The sequence below is a fragment of the Lepidochelys olivacea genome (assembly GCF_965140295.1).
Source record: "Lepidochelys olivacea isolate rLepOli2 genome assembly, chromosome: 3".
In the NCBI taxonomy this organism is placed as follows: domain Eukaryota; kingdom Metazoa; phylum Chordata; order Testudines; family Cheloniidae; genus Lepidochelys; species Lepidochelys olivacea.
The window spans coordinates 149721586-149745322 of record NC_140413.1 but is presented as its reverse complement, the minus strand read 5'-3'; the positions used below and the strand labels follow the sequence as shown (position 1 = coordinate 149745322).

The window sequence follows — 23737 nt, the reverse complement described above, 5'->3', positions numbered from 1 at the left end:
TCTTGTCCTACCTTCAGGTAGGTCAAGGAGATAAAGAGGACAGGTGCTCTTGTTAACAGCCCTTAACATATTTGAAGACTGTTACCAGGTCCCCCCTCAATCTTCTTTTATCAAGACTAAACATGCCCAAGTTTTTTAACTTTCCACATAAGTCAGGTTTTCCAAACCTTTGACCAATTTTTTTTCCCCCTCTCCTCTGGGCTCTTTCCAATTTGTCCACCTCTTTCTTTGCCATTGTAGGGGTTGACCCTACAGGATGCACAAGAGAGAGATACTTGTATTCAATCATCATTAGGGTTAACCCCATATCCATAGGGCAGTCATTACTCCTAAAGAGCTAGGAGCCAATCTAATCTATAAGTTTGTTTCAAGTCACCTGTCTGCAGACTTAGGGCTTGTCTACACTACCGAGTGGGGTCGATCTAAGATACGCAACTTCAACTACGTGAATAGCGTAGCTGAAGTCGACGTACTTAGATCTACTTACGGCAGTGTCTTCACTGCGGTAAGTCGACAGCTGATGCTTTCCCGTTGACTCCGCTTGCACTTCTCATTCTGGTGGAGTACCGGAGTCAACTGGAGGGTGCTCAGCGATTGATTTATCGCGTCTATACTGCTGATCCAGCAGGTAGTGTAGACAAGCCCTAAGATGGCCTGCCACTGGGGTCACCTTCGCAACCGTGAGATCTAGATTTTTTTTTAAAAAAATCAAATCTTATAGGGGACGCATCAGAGAAGTCAGTTACTTTGTCTCACCACAAACCAGTCCAAGCCAACCATTGATCAGAGCAAACACAATCAGTCATATTTCCAGCTGACATACAGTGATTAAACTGATTAGACTGGCTCTAAACACACCGTTGTACTAAAAGCAACCTCTGCTTGTGCCCTGGAAATTAGCACACAAATGTAATCATATGCTCTCAGTACACAGCACCCCTTCCTATGTGTAACTCAACTAGACAATGAGGTCACAAGCAACGTTCCCTCTAATTTTTGACAGGCCATGTGTGCAAAAAAATTTCTTCTGTGAAAATTTTTGTGTGCGCGGTGTTTCACTGTGTGTGGGGGGGGTTAGGATCTGTGTGCGTGCGCACATGCACACAGCTTAGAGGGAACAGTGGTCACAAGAACCCAGAACCAACGGCAATGGCAGGAAACGGAAACTGCAACTGCTTACCCAAAATCCCTCCTATTGCAGCCATCTTATGTTATTAAGACACACACAAAAAACCCATCTGACTTTTCGTCAGCTTCAGATGGTGACAGAAATTAAAGATGGAAAAACCTCCAGTAGATCCCAGCCTCTCCATATCCCAGGGCAAGATTATTCTCTGTAGTCAGACTTCTGCAGCTGTGGAATATGTTCCAGAATCCAACCCTGGTTGAAGAATCATGCTCCAGCATTGCACTTTAATTTAAAAAAAGAAAATGTTTGTAGCCCTTACAGTTGCAAAAAAGCCTTGAAAATATGATCCAAATGTAACCAAAGCAGTGACGCCTGAGTCTGCAAACAGCCGGAAACAATAGCTCGGAGAGGGATGAACCACCCCATTCACCTTAATGAGGCACTGACTCTGAGACTGAATATCAACATAAACAACACAGGGGCTGCTGATCTGAGGGTATTATTCATTTCAAATCAAAGTCATTCAAAGCCTTCTTTTGTCATGTAAATGAAGCTCTTAACGAATCTCCCATCTGCTACATCAGAATGTTGCAGAATCAAGGGGTCACGCTGCAGAATTCAGGCCCATCTTGCCAGAAGTGTATGGAGCCTGTCCTATAGCCTACTTCTCAGAGCTTTCTCCCCTCTAAATTGACATGTCTTGAGTGATGGGAACTCTGTCAGGGAAAAATCTTACTGTAGGAGTAAAGACAGACAGAACCTAAAATAAGACTCAGAGGCCAACAGAAACAAACAAGATCAGACAGAGACTTGCCCCTGCGCTTCAGCAAACCTAAGAGTTAATGATCTCTAACTTAATATGCCTTCTGTTTCAAGTGCAATGGGTCTGAGACGCACCAGAAGGTCTCACTGAAGTCTATGGGTGCTCAACCCCTCTGAAGATCAGGCCCCGCATGTCCTCTTGAGACCTCTGCACTCAGGGCTCAGAACTGTAAACTGAAGCAAAAATCCAAGGTAACAATCTGCTGTAGATTCCACAAACTCTCTGAGCAAGTCATCCACAAAGCTGTTATTTGTGCCCCTGTAATTTCAGGAAGCGAGTGCTCTCAGGGATGTGGACAGTCAGAATGCAAGGGGAAGGGAGACACCACCTCCATCTGGGAGGATGTCATAGGAAGTTTCTACTTCAGGACCGGACATTTATATCCCACTGTGTTCCCCAAAGGGTTCACAATCAACATAGTATTTAGTGCTTTCAAGCTTCAAAGTACTCGACAGACATCATCTAATTCATTCACAGACCTCTGCAAGAGACGCCGGAGCTTCCAAGCACAGGAATAAATTTCCCTTCAGTAGAGTCTCTAAGCTTAAAATCCATTAGTGCCAAATCGCACAGCAGCCATCAGTGGCCACCAGAAGACACAAGCCCAGCAGAATGTAGGAAATGACAGAAGGACATAGCAGTTTTTATTTTCAAAGTATTGTATGCACACAGAGGCCCTGATCCTGCAACTGGATCTGTTCAGGCAAACCCTTGGCCCCTGTGGATCCAATTGCAGGAGCAGGGCCTTGGGTGAGGTAATATCTTCCACTGGACTAACTTCTGTTGGAGAGAGAGACAAGCTTTCGAGCTTACACCTGAAGTAGAGCTCTGTGTGGCTCAAAAGCTTGTCTCTCTCACCAACAGAAGTTGGTCCAATAAAAGATATTACCTCACCCAACTTGTCTCTCTGATATCCTGGACTCGACACAGCTACAACAGCACTGCAAGGCAGGTAGGCAAGTCAATGTTGTTATGAGAACTTACCCAAGAACGGAAATCCAAATGGTTGGGCTACTTCTTTAAACTCCACCTAGCAAACAAAAACTTCTGGCAACTGCCAAAGGCAGAACTGAAGCAGGCTTCACTCAATTAGGTGAATTGAAAGTCATTTCAGGGCAGCATCCACTCAATGATATTTACGAACACGTCTGCCTTTGTTGTGTAACTCACATCACAGCGAGAGACAGGAGTGCGTTTGAAGGTGACGCTAATTCTGTTAAGTAGCCCTGGATCTGAAGTGTAATTAGTGACTTGCAGTTCATGTGGAAGGGTTTTCATTACAAGGCAGATGAATCACCCTGTATCCTGTGACTCCACCTAATCCACATGCAGCTAGGAGCCCCCACTTGAGCAGCTACAGTCTTGCCAAATATCTTTCCAATAATATCTCAGTCACTGACCAAAAAAAAAAAAAAGAAAGAAAGATTCACGCGCCATCACAGCACTGCGTCTAAGCTATTTGGCAGGAACAAACACCCACAGTAACCTAAGATACCTTTGCTCAATCCTGGAGAAAACCAGGGCTTTGTGCAGAAATCAGCACTGAGAACTTTACAAATTATAGCTACCGCACACTGAGCTAAACTGTGTTCTGGATTACAATTGCTGCCTTGGAGTCTAAGGGGAAGTAAGAGCCCCCCTTATATCCCTGCATAGCCTCCCTAGGGAAGATACACAGGCATAACTGGGGGCTGTGTGCCCACTACTCCTTCCTGACCTGATGGATGGGGCAGGGCAGTGCATTGGCTCCAGCCCCTGTAATGTTCTCATTAACACAGCTGAACCCTCATGGTGTCATCACAATTTGCTTCTGCTACAGGCCAGCAACAATTCTGGAGCAAGGGGGAAGCAAAGAGGACGCTGTTCCTCTCTAAGACCTCCCCCTGCACTGTTTCTAGGGTGGCACAGCTACAAGCCAACCCCGCTTGCACCAGAACCATGATGCAGCCCACTGGAGCTTCTGAAACTTTCCAAAGTGTGGAGCGATGGACAGAAAACTCCTCACAAATGGGCCATTTGTATCCTTCCCCTTCAGTTATTTCTTTTAAAATCCATAAAAAATGTGCTACATGATCTCCTTTTACACATCCCATTTCCTGCAAAAAGTTTAACAAAAGCTTCATTTGTTTTCAGCCATTCAGTGTCTTCTACTTAAGTAACAAAACCCAAAGGGAAAAAAACAAACACCTGTCTTCGAGGGCAGCAGCAGAAAATGGGATTTGCCCTAGGCATTGGGCAATACACCAGATAATCTCAGGGTCTATTTTTTTCCCCTTGGCCAATATTTGATTTCTAGGGCCCTAGAGCTGGTCAATATTTGTATGATCTCAGTCTGTTTAGAATCCTTTACACTTTGCACCCATACAGAACCTTTTGTCTGGAGATCTGAAATACTTTACAATCATTCATTAACTAACCCTCACAACCCTTCCACAACATGTAGAGTACGAGCACTATCCTGGGGTTACAGATGGAGAAACTGAAGTGCAGAGAGATTAAAACGTCTTGCCCAATCTCACACAAATGTGTCAGTGGCAGAACTGGAAACATAGCCCAGGAGTTCTAAAGTATCAGTCTCCCGCTCTAATAACATGACAATATTCCCTTACTGAGCCTGGAAAAGCATCTGGACTTCCAAACGGCTTTAGCTACTAGACTTTGCTTGCTAGTGAAGTACTGTTTGCTCCCTAATGCACAGGCAAAATCTAGTATTGCTGTTGTAACACAGTCTGGGGCTGCCTAGCACCCCTTCCCTGTATAGACAAGAGCAGCAGAGACAAGGATCTATAGACACCTACAAATGAGGAATCACAAGCCTGTAACTCTTATGCGTTCCCATGCCCTTTGCCAGTTGGCACCAAGAGGTCCTGGGGTCACCCCTCCATCATTTTGTTCCAAAACAGAGCTCAGTTTAGAAGGTACTGGAGAGCATAGGAGTCTGGGGGCAAGGAGCCTTTATCCTCTAGGCTACTGCTGATTCCAGTTACAGCTCCGGTCAGCAGTGACTGAGTTGTCCTCTTCTGACAGATGTTCGAGGGCCCACGTGTGAACTATGTGAGTTGGTGGATTCTCAGCCCAGTTCCTGGGGGACGTGTGTCCATGACACAAAAACCACCATCACTTTTGGCACTTATTGGCCCACTTGCTGGCAGTCTCAGCAGAGGCCAAGGAACCACTAAGATGGAGCTCCTGTCTAGAGAGGGTCCCTGCACAGCAGGGCTGAGGACCACTACACTGGCCTGGGCAAGTCCTTGGCTCTGTGTGTAGAGGCCACCCGTCTGCAGAGATCAACCTGGCACCTGTTGTCACCAAATCCATTCAGGGTTTTCTCCAAGTGGATTTCCTGTTCTAAGCTCCCTGGGCCTGACAGCTATGGGCAGGATGCCAAGAGGTCACCCTGCTGCAAAGGGCTCTATAGGAGCAAAGGCAGAAGCACAGGACTTGTGTCATTAGTGTCTCATTAACACAAAAACAAGTCCATAAAACTAGCCATGCAAGTCACTCTGCCATGGTCTGCATCCTTGGGACTGCGGAAACCCTCGCTGGCCCGCAGGCCCTCTTAGCACACCTGGAGCCAGCTTGCTGAGCTAATCCCTCACTACCAGTCATGAGACCCAGAATCTAGTCTCCCAAGCACACCTGGTCTTAACCAACCATCTGTTGTGCACTGCAGAGCAGGCCATGCTGCAGTAGGGAGGACAGTAGCGGGGACAGAGCTGCTGGATGGGCTAGAGCGCTCACTTACCACATCCAGTGTAGAGCAGCTGCCTCCTTGAAGCCCTGCACAGCTGTGGAGCCTTGTAGTGGATCACACACTAGTTTGCAGCAGCGGCCCCTGCCCTGATCCTGAAACTGGAACATGCTAGCCTTGCCCTGGCTCTGGGAGAAATGGGTTGAGTGGTGTAACAGATGTTTCCCATCTCAAAGCTGGAAGCAGCCCCTTAAATCACCAGCTATGAATAGTGCTGAGAATCAGGAGCTGCTGGGAAACCGACAGAGAGTTTATTAAAAACAGAGAGGGGTGGCGGGTGGCAAGGAGTGGGGCTGAGGGCACAGCCATGATGAAAGGGTGCATCTGGAGCAGAATCCCACTCTGCATGTCCCTACAGATGCAGGAAATGACTGCCTTTTCACTGCTGTTCTTATCAAAAAGGGGAAGGGGGCATGTGTGTTTTAATCAGCTGTCCCAAGTGGCGCTGGAACTATTTCAATTGCCAGCCAGTTACTGACAATGGGAAATAAACCCACAAGCTGGGGCCTAGCAATTAGGTTAAAAATGTGACTTTAACATCTGCTGATGATTCATTTGTAGTCAAAAATAAACAATATGAGTGTCTCTATTAAAAAACACCAACCGAAGAAACAGCAGCAGCCGCCTGGTGTGTCCTTAGGTTCTGGGGATGGGGTGCAGAGCAGGGGTGATGCATTATTTTATTTTTACCTCCTCACTTTGCCAGGCTGGGTCAGAGATCTATGGGCATGGCAAATCCACCATCACATCTATTACATGAAAGCTTAGAGGTTTCGTGGGAAAGAGCCAGGGGGAGCTGGCTGGCTGATTGAATAGCCCCTTGACAGAGGATGACAGCTCAAAGCAGAGGTTGGCCCTTGTGTGTTTGAACAGAAAGTGAGGAAGAGGTGGCAGGACAGCTGGGAAACTAACTTGGTTTCTTTTTGCGGGCTGGTTTGTTTCCAGGGAAGAGTATGTCACAGTCCTCTCCCAAGCTCTGCCCACAGCTTGAGTTCTACTCACTGGCATCATCACTCATAGTGGACTGTGCAGATCTTCAGTGTGATCTTCCCTCTCCTTTCTTGCATGATTCAACCTGAAGTGAAATAGTTAACAAGGCTGACATTTACATGATCCTCACCTTGATCATAATTAACACCTCACAGAGAAGAATGGGGGCAGTTCACATGTCCTAGAGCACCTGTATCAGGCTCTCTGCAGACTTAGGCATTGCTGACATTTGTGTCACGATTTGAAGTTTTTCCTTCACAATCTGAAGGGCTACAGATTTATTTTAGCTGAATGCTGAGAAGCTGCAGCACAAGCTGCTGATAGCAGGTGAGAATTCTGGCTGCCCAGCTGCCATAAGCCAGTCCAGTTCCACTCCAATTGTCTCTCCAATAAGCTTTTGCTAGAAGCAGCTGCCTAGAGCAGGCTGTGGATAAAAGTGAGGCTTCAAATCAGCAGAGAAGTCAGAGATGGGAGATGCCTTAGTAGATTCCACCTAATCCCTCCCAAGGAGGGCAAGGCAGGATTAGGCCCTACAGCACATCCCCCAGGGCTCTGTCCAGCCTAGGGCCTCCTTCTCTGGGGAGGTAATTCACAGCTAAGTGCCGGGAAGGTCCTCTAGACACAGCCCGCATGTTTCCCTTTCATACTTTTATCACTGGCTCCCCCATCACTGCACAGCTCCTAGCTAAGAGCCAGGCAGGGTCAGGTCCATGCTGTATTGTGGGGGCCTAGACCCAGCCCTGGCTCCAGTAGAAGGGGTCAGAACTAATAACTATTTTCACAGGGCTCAGTGGCCATGCAAATGCATGTGATGACTGCCCTCTGCTGGGGAATGACAGAACGCACCTGTACGTATGATTCCCTTCCTAAAAGCAGAGCAACTGTTTTGACGCCCTCCCTCCCGCATGCGGATAGGGCTGCTCACCGAGTCCCAGATACCCTCTGGGGGCTGATAGCACTTTCTGTGCCCCCCAGGAGCATAGACAAGGCAGCCTGCTTGTGCCTCTAAGTCCCTGATGATGCATATGGAGACACAATGGGTCACAGTGGCTGTTGTGCCCAGAAGGCCACCCCAGGCAGTAAGCCCAGTGACGGGGCGCTCAGACAGACTAACCGATACCAACCCCGTGCTTGCCACGCTGGCCTGAGCTCCTAGTCCCTTCCCTCTGGCACGGACACTCTCCTCTGGGTGAGGCCTTGTGGGACTCTAGCCATCTCTGCTATCCTGGGAGGGGCAGCGGAGGTGTGGGCTCTGCCTTTCCGGCTCAGCGGGCACAAACAAACCCACACTGTCTGTGAGTCAGGCAGCAGCCCTGCGAGGGGCCCCTTGGGCAGCTCAGCCCACCTGCCTCCCCACAGCAGGGCCAGGCTCAGGGGTGTCTAGTGCCCCGTGGACTGTGGGAGGGGGCTGGGTCTGTGGGACTAGCATGACATGAGGCTAAATCCAAACTGCAGCTCCAGGGAGCTGCTGGTCACTGTATAATCACCAGGGCAGTCTGGCACAGCTGGGAAGGAGGGGGAGTTAAAGGCTTTGGGAGGCAGGGCCCCTAAATGCTGACACTGTTGGGGTCACACAGTCCTTGCTCCTGGCCAGACCCCTCCTCCCACACTCATTTAGACCGAAGGACACCCCTATATGTATGTGAGGGGAAGGCCACTCGCTCTCTTAGGAAGCAGGGCACAGGCTGATGGCTTCCCCCCATCACAGCCTGTAGGGGGCTTTCCACTCCACCCAGTTCACAGGCCCATGGGGGAGCAACTGCCCCCCTGCCAAGAGTGCTGTCTATGGTGCCATCTCCTGGACAGGCCAGCTTTGTAAGTGATCTTTTCCCACCTCCTTCTCCCATGCCAGCAGCCTCTCCTGTAGCTCCCTCCCCAGTCCCCCTTCCCCACTTCCCTTCCCCACGCCAGCAGCCTCTCCTGTACCTCCTTCCCCAGCCCCCATTCCCCATTTCCCTCCCCCACGCCAGCAGACTCTCCTGTAGCTCCCTCCCCAACCCCCTTTCCCTCCCCCACGCCAGCAGCCTCTCCTGTACCTCCCTCCCCAACCCCCTTTCCCTCCCCCACACCAGCAGCCTCTCCTGTACCTCCCTCCCCCATGCCAGCAGCCTCTCCTGTAGCTCCTTCTTCAGTCCCCCTTCCCCACTTCCCTTCCCCATGCCAGCAGCCTCTCCTGTACCTCCCTCCCCAGCCCCTCTCTTTCCTGCAATCCCCCTACCCCTAACACCTCCTTCTTTAGTCCCCCCCAGCACCCTTCACTCCCTTTGCCACTCCTCCACTTCTAACATTCCCTTCTTCCCAGCTCCTGTCCCCTCCAGTGCAGGCCACACCTTCACTCCCTCCTACTGTAATAATTAACCACCTAATGGCTCCAAGAAAAGGAGGACTTGTGGCACCTTAGAGACTAACCAATTTATTTGAGCATAAGCTTTCATGAGCTACAGCTCACTTCATCGGATGCATACTTATGCTCAGATAAATTGGTTAGTCTCTAAGGTGCCCCAAGTACTCCTTTTCTTTTTGCGAATACAGACTAACACGGCTGCTACTCTGAAACCTAATGGCTCCACTTCACCAAGCGGGGGAGGCTGGACAGCTCTGCTGCTGTGGTGCTGAGAGCAGAGTGTGCCCAGTGCCCACATGGCTGACTCCTCAGGCATTACACGCTCACAGCAGGGTGCAGGGGGAAGGAGATCCCGTATACATCACCTGGGAGGGACCGAGTGAGACCCCAGCGAACTCCTTACGTATAATGTGGGCTTGTGTTCGTAGAGCGGTTCCAGGAGTGACCCCTGTTCACATGGGGCCCATGGGGTTTTCCAGCTTCCTGCTGCTCTGGGGTAGGTGCGGAGGGAATGAACCGCTGGAGGCTGCCCACCTCCCATTCATCACCCTTACCCCGTTACCCAGGCCCTGCCCCCTCAGCCACAGGGAAGCCCTTTTCGCCTTGCCTGTCAGGCCCCAAGTGAATTCCAGTGGTCACGTCACTGCCCCCCGCCCAGGGCACTGGCAGAGCACGGACTTGACAGACCAGCTCAGCGAGTGCAACCTGCACGTGAATGCCAGCTCCTTGGCTGCTGGAGCCAGAGCGCTGAGAAGGAGCAGAGCTCTCTGCTGAGAGTGGCTGCTGGAGGCCAGCCAGGCTCATCAAATACAATGAGGGAGAGATGGACAGCTGGGAAGGATCAAGTCCTCCGCAGGGGGAGGGAGCTGTCACAGAGGCCCCCTCACTCTGAGACTGCATGGTAGCTCCCCTTGCAGGACAGCTCCCTGCACCTCCATTCCTGCCCGCCAAGGCAGCTCTCCCCAGCTCAGGACTCCATGCCCGCTCCCATTGACCCACAGGACGGCATGCACAACCCTATTTTATGGCACCTGCAGCTGTGCCGTCTGCGCCCTCCAGCACCCATGTGCAGGTGGTGCCGCTGTAGCTGGCATGGCAGTACTGTCTCCCTGCCTATGAGCTCCCCAGAAATGGGGGCTTCTTACAGATTTCTAAGAATGTGCCCATCACCTCGGCTTCTGGGCACACTTACAGAGCTTTAAAAATCGGAATGAGCCATTCCCACTGAGCGCTGCTCCTTCAAAATCCAGTGCCACACTCCTGTGTAGCTACTCCCTGCACCTTGCACTCCAGGGGCTGCCAAGCTGGCACATGGCCCCAGGGTAGCAGGGTGCCAGAGGAACCCAGACTGCCCCTGGGAGGATGCACTATACCACTGTGTTTTCATCACCTGCTTGTCCCAGCTGCTGAATGCCAGCCCTGACAGCCAAAGGATGAGAAAGGGACTGGGAGACGACCCTCCCCGGCTGCAATCAGATGTCCCGTTCCTTGGCAGCACTAGAACAAAATCAGTGTCTGGGTTCGGGGCTAGCATGACCTTAGCTCATCCCAGACCCAGCTTTGCCACCAGGAATGCCAGGCTGTAACACTGACAGCATACCTGAGTTCTGGGCTTCCCATCCAATCATGTGACTGAGCCACCTGTGTTTGGGGATGGGCAGGGATTTGGAGCTACTGACACTGACATCCCAGCTACCAGCCCTGCAGGCGCTTGGTCTGGCTAACATGCTTCCCTGCCAGGGATACCTGGTCCTCTCCAGCATCACACACACAGTGGATTCAAAAAGGCCTGCAGTAGTAAGCAGTGTTCCCACACCTTCTCCCCTTTGCTGCTAATGCTAATGCCCCAGCAACAGAGAAAGCTGTACCCACACTACCTGTAGATGCTGCAGCTATGGAGCTATCCCTCCCCACAGACTCAAGCTCCAGCCTCTTACTCTTCATTTTAAAGAGATACAGTCTCTAGCTGCCATGGTTATGCACAAAATCTTTCAGTGCAGCCCCAGTCACCTGCCTGAGTCTGCACACAGCCTGAAACAAGAGCTCCAAAAGGTTAAGTGATCTCCTGAGTATCCCTGACAACAGGATTGTCTGGCTATGCAGACTCTCTCCTCAGACCCTATGCTACCAGCACTCCTAACTATCTTCGAGACACTAATGACTTCCTGAGGAAACTACAATCCATTGTTGATCTTCCAGAAAACACCATCCTGGCCACTATGGATGTAGAAGCCCTCTACACCAACATTCCACACAAAGATGGACTACAAGCCGTCAGGAACAGCGTCCCCGATGATGTCACAGCAAACCTGGTGGCTGGACTTTGTCCTCACCCACAATTATTTCACATTTGGGTTCAATATATACCTTCAAGTCAGTGGCACTTCTATAGGTACCCGCATGGCCCCACAGTATGTCAACATTTTTATGGCTGACTTAGAACGACGCCTCCTCAGCTCTTGTCCCTTAATGCCCCTACTCTACTTGCACTACACTGATGACATCTTCATCATCTGGACTCATGGAAAAGAAGCCTTTGGAGAATTCCACCATGATTTCAACAATTTCCATCCCACTATCAACATCAGCCTGGACCAGTCCACACAAGAGATCCACTTCCTGGACACTACAGCGCTAATAAACGATGGTCACATAAACACCACCCTATACCGGAAACCTACTGACCGCTATATTTACCTACATGCCTCCAGCTTTCATCCAGACCACACCACATGATCCATTGTCTACAGCCAAGCTCTACAATACAACCCCATTTGCTCCAACCTCTCAGACAGAGACAAACACCTTCCAGAACTCTATCAAGTGTTCTTACAACTACAATACCCACCTGCTGAAGTGAAGAAACAGATTGACAGAGCCAGAAGAGTACCCAGAAGTCACCTACTACAGGACAGGCCCAACAAAGAAAGTAACAGAATGCCACTATCCGTCACCTTCAGCCCCCAACTAAAACCTCTCCAGTGCATCATCAAGGATCTACAACCTATCCTGAAGGATGATCCCTCATTCTCACAGATCTTGGGAGACAGGCCAGTCCTCGCTTACAGACAGCCCCTGAACCTGAAGCAAATACTCACCAGCAACCACACACCACACAACAAAAACACTAACCCAGGAACCTATCTTTGCAACAAAGCCCATTGCCAACTCTGTCCACATATCTATTCAAGGGACACCATCATAGGACCTAATCACATCAGCCACACTATCAGAGGCTCCTTCACCTGCACATCCACCAATGTGATATATGCCATCAGGTGCCCCTCTGCCATGTACATTGGCCAAACTGGACAGTCTCTACGCAAAAGAATAAATGGACACAAATCAGATGTCAAGAATAATAACATTCAAAAACCAGTCAGAGAACACTTCAACCTCCCTGGACACTCAATTACAGACCTAAAAGTCACAATTATTCAACAAAAAAACTTCAAAAACAGACTCCAACGAGAAACTGCAGAACTGGAATTTGCAAACTGGACACCATTAAATTAGGCTTGAATAAAGACTGGGAGTGGATGAGTCACTGCACAAACTAAAAACTATTTCCCCGTGCTAATTTTCCCCCTACTGTTTCTCACACCTTCTTGTCAACTGTTTGAAATGGGCCATCCTGATTATCACTACAAAAGTTTTTTTTTCTCCTGCTGATAATAGCCCACCTTAATCGATTACTCTTGTTACAGTTGGTATTGCAACCCCCATTTTTTCATGTTCTCTGTATATATATCTATATCTTCCTACTGTATTTTCCACTGCATGCATCTGATGAAATGGGCTTTAGCCCACGAAAGCTTATGCTCAAATAAATTTGTTAGTCTCTAAGGTGCCACAAGTCCTCGTTCTTTCTCCAGTATTTATCTTCTGTCTAAGCTAACAGAGGAAACAGATGCTTAATCCATGTTTTGGGAAGGCAGATTTTACACGTGATACTTCAGAAAATGTTTTCTCTTTAGATCTAAGCAGTTGCTGAGCTATTGTTAAACATTCCCCAAATGGCTGGAGCGCTCCCCAGCCTTAGCAGCTCCTGACATTTTTACCATCATCTCAGTCATGTTAGCATGCTCCCAAGCAAGAACACTGCATGGAGGCCAATATGTACAGTGCCATGACACCATATCACAAACAGGGAGGAATTAATCTGCAACATCCAATCGTAACTGATCAAATCTTACCGCAAAGGAGAAATGAGGGAAAGCACCCAGCCCTCCCCATATAGCACTCTGAGCAATTTCCCCCTCCTCCAAAAGTCCCCCTCCAAAGAAGACCCTTGCAGTGTAGCCTGAGGTCAGCAGACCTGGCCTATTTTGGCCCTGGCGGGGGGAAGAGAGTTCCAAAGCCAAGGGGCCCATACAGAGAATACCTTGCCCCCTGCCCTCTGTTTCATACCGAACAGTGCCACTACCTCAATTGCAGCAATATGGCACGGGGAAGAGGCAGTCTCTCAAATAGGCAGTTCCTGGGCCATCTGGGGCTTTCCTGGTCTTAAACTCCATCTAGACATCCACAGCATGCATCCCGGAGCACTGATGGCACGTGTTCCCGGCAAGATACACCACTGAGTGGGCAACGCGAGCTTCTTCCGGGATTTAAGATGCAGTGTGATGCAACAATCCAATCCTGAGGTGGCAAAGGCATGAATCAAAGTAGCAAAGTCCTCATGGACAAGCAAAGAACGTGTCCTGTCTCCTCCTAGCCGGATACAAATAAGCTGATTAAATAGTAACTGGCAACCTACCCAGGTTGGGACTGCAGTAACACATGGCAGGCAAACATCCTCACTGTATCTTTTTGTTGCTATCCCCGACCCACCAACGATCTCTGCACTGGGCTGAGCTAGCTGGCACTCAACCATGCTGCAGTCCAGCAAAGCACTGCAAAAGGGACTTGCCTGCACCAGCTGAGTAGGAAGAGATAAGAACTGTTATAATTATTGGGCTTAAAAATTTACTTTATTTGTAAGCTTAAATGTAAAAAGTATGTAAAAGTTTATAAGATGTTACAACAATTTGTAACTCTGTTTGCTTGCTTGGGAATTAACTACGGAAAATAGGTCAAGTAGTTTTTAATGCTAAGTGTTATGAACTAATGCAAGAAAACCAGACAGACAAACTCAATTAGTCTAAACAGAAAAAAGCTGACTAATATGATTTAAGGACTGTTAAAAATAAATTAAATAAACAACAAAAAGACATGACTCCTGAAATCAACAGACTAAAATTAGTGCAGCAAATATGAGGCCTAATTGGTGGACAAAATAGTGAGAGATAAACTACACCACCCGCTTTTTTCCTTTTGGGTTTTTTTAAAAAGAGACTTAAAAAGACCCAAACATCTTGTCTCCCCACCACATTTTAGCTTCTTTTGTTTTGTTTTATTTTATTTTATTTTTCCCAGCCCTCAAGACAGAAGAAGCAGATCAGGATGAAAGCTTTTTTCTTGCGCTTGTTTAAGGAACTTGTTTTTTATTTGAGAGTTAACGTTCAAACAGTTCAAAGGCTAATCAACACTTTTATCTCGTCACCCTTAAAATCAATACAACAGACCACAGGCCCGGAAACGGAATGGCTTAAGGCCATGCCTAACTTTAAGCACATTGACTTTAATGGATCTACTCACAAAGTTAGACATGGCCACGAAGCTGGTCTGAAGACACTGCAGCCTGGCTCTGCAGGTTGTTATGAAAGCCTGCCAAGCCCTGGACAGAAGGGTCTGTCAGAGGAACAATCCTCCCCCTCCACGCCCCAGGAGAGTGCATGGCCTCGTACACGGGACAAAGGAAGATGGCTCCCTATCCCATCAGTGCGGGGAGTACTGGGCCCTGGTGGAGTGATCCCACAGGGCTTGCTGGGGGAGAGAGTAAAGTCCTGGAGTGTTGTGTGCTGGGCACAGTTCACAGCAAAGGCTGCAGCAGCGAGGAGACACAGTCTTAAGGCCCTGCTAGCAGCTCCTTCCATCCCGGGTTGGGAACAGCCTTATCTCAATCCCTCAGATAAAGAACAGCTCTGTGCTAAAGACTATCACAGGTGGCTTTCTGGACTGTGCAGAGGGGCCAGCAAGAGGCCCATAGGGAGGGAACAGGATTCTCTCTCCCTAGCATTTCACTCATTCACTCCCTGGTTGCCAGTCCCTGGCTTGCTGACTTAAAGAACATAAGAATGTCCGTTCTGGGTCAGACCAATGGTCCGTCTAGTCCAGTATCTTTCCTGTCTGCGACAGTGGCTGGTGCCAGATGCTTCAGAGGGAATGAACAGAACAGGGCAATTTCAAGTGATCCATCCCCTGTTGTCCAGTCCTAGCATTTAGAGGCTAAGGACACCCACAGAATGGGGTTGCACCCCTGACCATCCTGGCTAATAGGTCCATCCATTGATGGACCTATCCTCTATGAGCTTATCCAATTATTTTGAACCCAGTTATAGTTTTGGCCTTCACAACATCCCTTAGCAACGAGTCCCGCAGGCTGTGCATTGTGTGAAGAAATACTTCGCTTTGTTTGTTTTAAACCTGATGCCTATTAATTTCACCTCATGAAACTTTGCAGATCATGAAATGTGCTCATGACTCAGGAAGGTCCAGTCTCACAGCAACCACCCAGCAAATGGTGACAGCTCCGCCCAGTCAGAGAGAAATGCCCCAGCTAGTGCCACTGGGCTGCACTGTCCCTTTCACTTGGCCCATCCCCTGCCTGGGACCCCCATATTGGAGGGGGTCCTCCAGAATAGGGCCAGAGCACATTGTCCAGAGGAGTGGGGGTATGTGTGTGTATCCCTGTCCACAAAGGTCTGCAGCTCCAGACCAGGAAATCCTGCATATTTCACCACCACCAAATTCACCACAGCAGCAAACAAGCCAGCTGACAGCAGCAGGACCAGGCACAGCCCAGCTCCTCCTGGTGAGTGGGTAGATACTTCTCATGAACTGCCACATGACCTCTCTGAGCCCCACTGGGCTCTCTAGGGAGCAGCCACTTCTGGGCTAAAGCACCTGATGGGTGACAAAGTGTTAAAAGTGAACTGGCCGGGGAAATCAAACTCCCTCCCATGAGGATCCTGGGTGGCAGCACTAACCTGACTCATCCCAGCCATTGTTGAGCAAACAGGAGGCATTTATGGCCCAATATCTGAACACTTACACTGGCACCAAAACTAGAGGAAGAAAAGGTCTGTTGGTCTCCTGAGTGTCTGAGACAGGCCTTATGTGCAACAGCTTTGATCTATCATCCTCGGGATTAGGGCCTAGGATGCTCCTGCAGGGCCATTCAGCTTCCTTTTGAGCTGGCCCACCAGTATTGAACAGGGGGCACCAGGACAACCTGGTCCCTGCTGTGGGACTTTAGCTGGTGTTACAATTTCAGGCGTCTGTATAAGATGCTGGTTTGGTGTGTGTGATCATGTTGCTGCCCCCAGAGGCCAGATTGAGGGATTATAACAGCCTGCTATTTAGTGCCAGCTAATAGAGTTACTCCCTTTGTTCTTGTGCTTTTGGAGCTCCAGGTATTGGTTTCAATTCCCTATTTCAGCCATGGAGCCCTACCCCTTGTCCCTATGGCAAAGCCAGAGAGGATGGGCAATTATTCAGGTGTGACTGACTACCTGATCTGGGCTGCCTGAGAACTGAGGGAAAGCAGAGAGAGGCAGATGGACTGTAAGAAGACTGGCAGGTAGGCAAGAGCTTTTAAAACACAGTGATGAGTTGGCTAGCAAACCACTGCACTCTGCTGCTTGGAATCCAAACAACTGAGCTGGGTGCCATAAGCCCTGTACTGCTATGGCAACTCTCCCACAGCTCCTGTGGCTGGGCCTGTGTCAGTGGAGCATGAGGATCTGAATGCTATCCCCACTGCTGCTGTGAAGTTCTGAGAGGCCACAATGGGCACAGCAGAGACAACGGTGAAATCCCAGGTGGCCAAGGATTTGCTCCAACATCAGATCTTTCCCTGCTGTTTTAAGTCAACTCCAACTCTGATCCACTCAGACAGCAGGAGGGAGCAGCCTCCCTGCTAACCCAGCAATACACCTGGATGGCTCAGCCAAAGGCTCCCTCGGGATGTGGGAAATCAAGCGATACAGGGCTCCATATACAGCTCACCTTCAGCCACAACAACAGGCAATGGATTTCCCCTTTAAGAAAGCTGGGGAGGGAAAGCTTGCAACCCCATATGCCATGCAGAGAGCAGGAGTTGTCCTGCACTGTTCCCTGACAGGGATCAGGGTAGCACATGAGGCACACGGGAAATGGATTAGGTGGTTTATAGACTTAAATTCCCCTGTGGCTTGATGTACGTAGGTAAGAGGACAAGAAAGTTAAACAGGAGTGTGAATGAGCAGAGTGCTAATCACCCATGATATCAGGGGATGGAGGGAGATGGCGAGCAGCATCAGGGAAGGAAGCTGCCCCTTTTGGCCTCTGCTTCACACCTTGGGCGAGTAGAGAAGCAAAATGAACTGGACAAGATCTCCGCAGCACAAAACTACTCACAGCAAGTGAAGTGCTCCAGAGGTCTTGCCCACTTTGCTTTGCTGTTCCACTCACTCGCGCAGTGGAGTATTGGGGAAAGGGGGCAGTACTGGAAATGGTGCATGTGGGGAATTCGGGGGTTGTGGGTGTAGCTGATGAGGTTTAGGAGTAGCAGATCGGGCTCTATCTCCCTTGGCAGGAAGCAGTTTCAAGATGCAGGGAACTGGTATAAGTTTTGAGGTCCAGCTGCGTGGGGCCTACACTACACCGGGGAGGTGGCAGGGAGCTTTCTTAACGGTTGCTCCCCAACAGGAAAGCTGGGCCTGTAGTGAAAGCCCAGGACTGGGAGTCAGGACACTTGGGTTCTATTGCCAGGTCTGGAAGGAAGTGTGGTCTTAAACTGTAGTGGTTAGAGCACATAACTGGGAGTCAGGCAGGACTCCTGGGTTCTATTCCCAGGCTGCGTCACCTCGGGTGAGCCACCTGACATGTAGTTCTAGTCTGAAAAGTGACTCTCCGCCCATTGCCTCTCTCCACTGCACTCACAGAACCAGCCTGCAGAGCCATCTGAGATAGACAGCCCCAGAGAAAGGACTGGGGCTCCAGCAGCCATCCTGAGATGGCTGACTCACTCCTTCAGTTCTCAGCTGATTGTAATGCAGAGGTTGTCCCCAGGGCAGCATCACTTGAACAGCACACAGCAACCCACTGAGCAACAGACTGCCCCTCTGGGCTGCGTGTCTGGGAAACCAGGAGAAGTTTAAAGCATCACACAAGGATGCATGTAGCTGAGTGTTGAGCATCAGGCCCATCCGGTTCCTTGGAGAGGTGGCTTCAGACGGGGCTCAAGGCATACTCCTGATGCCCAGAACAGGAGTTGGCATCCTCACTGGGGAAGACAGCTCGCTGTTCTGGTTCCAGAGCAGTCCCTTGGCAGGATTTGTATTCGACTGGGTAGAAGGACAAGGACTGTGCCCACTGGCAGGGATTGGATGGGCTTGCATTGGAACTGAGCCAGCAGAAGGGGGTTACTTGCTGTCTGATACCGAACAATGTCCCTAGAACCCTGGTTTATTCCACACTGAGAGCCCCACCCTCACAATCCATTGCGGCTGGGAAGCAGCTCAGGCTCCCTCCAACAACCCATGCTGACAGCTGCCCTGGAAGACGAATTGCTTCACAATGCAGAGGGCTGGTGCCCCAGCATTAATATTAGCACTACAGGTTTCAGAGTAGCAGCCGTGTTAGTCTGTATCCATAAAAAGAAAAGGAGGACTTGTGGCACCTTAGAGACGAACAAATTTATTTGAGCATAAGCTTAACATGCATCCGATGAAGTGAGTTGTAGCTCACAAAAGCTTATGCTCTAATAAATTAGTTAGCCTCTAAGGTGCCACAAGTACTTCTTCACAGACATAGGTAGTGACTTACTCACAGTCACACAGCAAGTCTGGGACAGAACCCAGGAGTCCTGGTTCCCAGCCCCTGCTCTAACCACACTGACAAAACACATTCTTGTACTCCTGAAGGCAAACTCTTCACTGCTGGACAAATGCCCAGCTCACCCTCTCTCCCTCCCAGTTAGCTCCCTACTCCAGCTTCTCAGACTGCCCTCACACCTTGCTTTGCTGCTTCTCTTTCCCCGAGGAATGCCTAACTCCTGGCACCACCCCATCCCTGAATTCAACCTATCACAGACTGTGGACATGCTGCTCCCTCCTGATCTGGAGGCAGCTCTGGGCAGTAGGATGGGAGGGAGAGGGGACTGTAATGGAACTGGACACCGCACTGAAGGGACAGCTGCTGCATGAGCTGCCAGCAAGCTGTGTGGCCCTTTAACGGGATTGCAGACTAAAGCTGTGACCTTGAGAGCCCAGAGCATGGTGCGCACAGGTAGTACCTGCACCTTCTTCCTGCCCCTGACACACACACGGGCACCCTGCAGAGGGCCAGACTCAGCCATTCAGAGCTGAGCCTAGCTACAGGCTCAGGATTTGCTGCCTAAGCCCGAGCCTGCCCAGGAGTTCAGAGCAACAGAGAAAGTCCAGTGGTGGAGGGGCACCCCTCCCGAGCAGTTACAAAGATGTTGATGTATAAGCTAAAAGAAAAGGAGTACTTGTGACACCTTAGAGACTAACCAATTTATTTGAGCATAAGCTTTCGTGGGCTAAAACCGACTTCATCATGGTGCATCCGATGACGTGAGCTGTAGCTCACAAAAGCTTACGCTCAAATAAATTGGTTAGTCTCTAAGGTGCCACAAGTCCTCCTTTTCTTTTTGCGAATACAGACTAACACGGCTGCTACTCTGGAACGATGTATAAGCTGAATCTGAGCACGTGTGGGACGTCAAAGGAAAAGCGAGCCATTAGGTAGGGTCTGAAGGGGGGCTGGCACAGGGAGGTCAGTCCATGCATAGCTGGTGTCATGCACAAAGGTGGGAGAGAGAGGAGAAGGGGCAAGGACATAAAGAATGAGACTCGAGATGCAGGCGAGGGCAGAGCCGCATAAGGTGGCAGGGCAGCAGGGATGGTGCAGTGTGAAGGCTGGTCCACAAACAGATTTTGTACTGCTATAGGGGCATAGCTAAATCAGTGCAATGCCTTAGTATGGATGCAGTTATAGCCGCATAAAGGTGCTTATCGCAGTATTGTTCCTCTGTCTGTCATCAGGCCCTTGACAGGGTGGAACCGTGTCCTGGCGAGGGGGCTGCACAGCTCGGACGATATGTTTCTAAACCAACAGTCACCACAGGATACACCCGGTGTGCAGATAAGCCACGCGGGGGGGGGGCAGGGTGGTGATTGGGAATGAACCGCGGGGGGCTACACAGGAATCTGGGGGGCGGGGGTGGGCAGAGCAGAGGGAGCTGTGGTGACTGACAGGGCAGGAGGCCGGGCAGGGAACCTAGCCGAGCCGCCGGGCCCGCAGCAGCTCCAGCCCAGGGAGGGACTCGGAATGCCACGCGACGGGCTGGGAGCACACTCGGCGCGCGCAGGGCTACACCGGGCAACTTCCGACACGCGGCAGAGCCCGCGACCTGTCCCCGCAGCAGGGAGGCGGGAAGCCGGGGCACGCCCGGGCGGGCGGGCGAGCGCGGAACTCCGCTCTTGAACCTGCAACCTGTAGCTCCCCCTCCCCCGGCGCCTGGGACTCCGCCCGGCGCGAGAGCCGGGCCGCGCCAGCCCCGCGGCACAGTGGCGGCGGGTGCTTACATGTCTCCCGGGGCCGCAGCGGTGGCTGGTTCCTTCTCCCGCCGCCTCTCGCTGACAACTCTCGGGGGAGGCTTAGCGGTCCCTGCTTCGCGGCTTCCCGGGCTGCGGAGCGCTCCCCGGGTCCTAGTGCTCATCTTCTCCCAGAGGCTGAGTGCGAGGGGGTGCTGGGGCACCCTCCAAACAGGCCACTCCCCCTCACCCCTGACCTGCAGCCCCCCTGCTGTCCCAGCCCTGGGCTCCCCACACCCAGCTCTGCCAGTGCCCCGCACCCCTGACCTGCAGCCCCCCCCCCCGCTATCCCAGCCCTGGGCTCCCCACACCCAGCTCTGCCAGTGCCACTTGCTCCTGACCCGCAGCAGAACAGTGGTTCTGGCCCTTGGTGTGTTGGAGGGGTGAGGGGCCTGAGAACTGTTTCCCCCTTTGTCTGGCCCTTCCCCCAGTCTTGATAGCTACCTGACTGAACCCAGCCTTGAGTCCTCAGCAAGAGTGTCTGCCCCTAGTTCTCTCCCTCTGCAGCCCCTCATCCAGGAGAAGAGGACTAAGGCATCCCACACACCAACGCTCCCTGACCATGAGGGGACACCCCAGCCGCTCAGATCCCTTCCACATTTGCCACCATTTCCTTGGTTCCCAAGGCCAGGGTGCCTAGGGCTGGACTCAGATCCTTCTCCAGGCAATGCTGTGAACCTCCCTCTGCAGGATCTCCCTCCTGGCAGGAACCGACTGAGGTGCTGCTTCTGAGAGCTTCCTGGGGCACAGCAAGCCAGCCCTGTGAGTGACAGACAGAGGCTCCCTCCCCCAGAGTAGGGAGCAGTAGTGGGCATCCCTGTGGGGCAGTAGTTTGCCCTGAGAGACAGGGGACACCCTGGGACAGGGACCAGAACAGCAGCTCCATGTAACCGGTTCTGCTTCTGCCTCCTCCCCAGGGGCCCTTTCACTTCCTCATGTGGTGTAGGCCAGCCCAGCATATTAGCCTTTCTACAGACATTGGGGCAGGAGGGTTCAGAGCTTTGCTCAGCTCCAGGTCCTGGCTCAGTGGGGGAAGGTGCAGACCCAGAGGGGACCGGCCAGCCCTGTGGAGTTTACAGCAGGGTCCCTGAGCTGGTGCCTCTGTCTCCAGGATCACCCCACACCAGAACAGCCAAGTTACCGTTATGAAAGCATAATCTGCGTTCCCAGAGCTGGGCTCCCAGGACCCCTCATCCCCCCACATTCCAGTGCTCCAGCCCTGCAGGGTCAGGGCTCCCCTATCACCCTCATTCCTCACCCCACGGCCTTGTGCATCTGGGTCCCACACGCTCTCCAGCCCGTTACCTCAAGGATCCAGCTGTCTCTGGGGTTTACACTGCCATCTCTTCTCTGCCGCTCTTGGCCGAGTAGTCCCAGTGCATGTCTAGCACCCACAGGAACGAAGTGCTTCTTAACCCCAAAGCTGAGCCAAACCCTTCCACAGACTGCGCAGCAGGTGCAGATTTAAGAGCCATGCTGCTGGCTGGGACTGGCTCAGCACAGCCCCCACTGGTTCAGCCGGTGGGCGCTGCCTGCAGCAGCAGTTTGCAAAAGGAAGCAGCTTCACCCCACAGAAACTGCAGGGGAGGTTTGTCAGTAGAATGTGACCTGCCTGGGAGTCCAGGGCTAAATGACAGAACCCATAAAGAAGGGGGCTGTGGAGTTTCATGGGCTGCAAACGGGCAGGGCCTTGAGTTTAGGGTTCTTCCCAAAGAGGACCCCTCAAGCCACACAGTACCAGGCAGGGGCATGGGCTTCAGTGCAGAGCTGGAGGGGAGAGCGCCCCCTACTGAGACACCTACACTGCTGCCTGCAGCACTGCACCCCCTCCCAGGCTGGGGCATTGGGGTCAGTACTGGCTGTGACTGGACAGCACCCCTACGGTCACCCACACCTCTCTCTTCAGCACCCTGGCTTTTCCTGCTGGCTCTCGTCCCAGTACAAGGCCTGACCCTGTCTGTTACGCTGGCGATTTGGCAATGAGGACGCTTGTCCCACCAACGACTGGACTGAGACCCACCAGCCCCCCTCACACAAGCCCTCAGCAGCCATGGAATGACGCTGGGCCATTGCTGACCAGCTGCTCTTTGAGTAGGGGGTGGCCAGGTCCTTGAGCCCATCATCACAGCCAGCTTCTTCCAGCCTCTGCCAGGGCTTGCCCCCTCCCCAGTCCCGAGAGCACAAGGCTCCTGCCGCGGGGCAAGAGGCTGCCTCTCTCACCTGCTCCCATCAAGAAAGCATGGATGCTGTGTTTACTTTGGCGAGAGTTAAAAAAAGAGGAGTACGTGTGGCACCTTAGAGACTAACAATTTATTTGGGCATAAGCTTTTTTCATGTTCTCTGTGTATATATATATCTTCCTACTGTATTTTCCACTGCATGCATCCGATGAAGTGGGTTTTCGCCCACGAAAGCTTATGCCCAAATAAATGTGTTAGTCTCTAAGGTGCCACAAGTATTCCCTGGTTTTTTTGCTGATACAGACTAAAACCACCACCACTCTGAAACCTGTCACCATGTTTGGCGAGAGTGAAAGCAGGTGATTGAGTTGGCCCAGCACCCAGGAGGTGGAGGCAATAGGAGCGGGGCAGGGAAGCTAAGAGGAAGACTCTTTCCTGGGCTGAAAAGGGGGAAGATATTGGGAACATCCCTGCATAGGTGCCAGGCTGAAAGCCCTGAAGACTGACTCCCACTGTGTGCACAGACAGGTAAAGCCTGGCCAGCAGCAGGATCAGCATCCCCTCACATGCCAGCCAGTGTGCCACAGACCTTCCCCTGGGGGAGAGGGGAGCTCAGCCTCCATGGCCCCACCGGCCCCTGACCTCACAGCCGTGGCTCCCAACAAGGTAGCCAATCAGTGTCAGTTCTGCCTGTGATTTTGTGCTATGGCCCTGGGAAGTGGACCAAGACCTGCCCATTTCACTCCACAGGTATCAGCTGGGACTGAGCAAAGATTAGAATGGAACTCGCTAACCACATTCTGGTGCCAGGGGAC

General features: G+C 51.4%; 1 protein-coding gene across 5 annotated transcripts in view; it reads right to left on the bottom strand.

Moving 5' to 3' along the window:
- Nucleotides 1-22162, bottom strand: part of SLC29A1 (solute carrier family 29 member 1 (Augustine blood group)) — a 59886-nt gene extending 37724 nt beyond the window's left edge. Inside the window, exons 1-2 of one of the 5 annotated variants that reach the window (XM_084625010.1) lie at nt 20734-20811; nt 6706-6778 (exon numbers count right to left, since the gene is read on the bottom strand). The gene's annotated coding sequence lies outside the window, so the exon portion shown is untranslated. Of the gene's footprint in view, nt 1-6705; nt 6779-13463; nt 13676-20733; nt 20833-22047 lie in introns of those variants that run through there. The other 4 variants (XM_084625011.1, XM_084625013.1, XM_084625009.1 and 1 more) reach the window with 4 other exon arrangements.
- Nucleotides 22163-23737: the final 1575 nt, after the last annotated feature.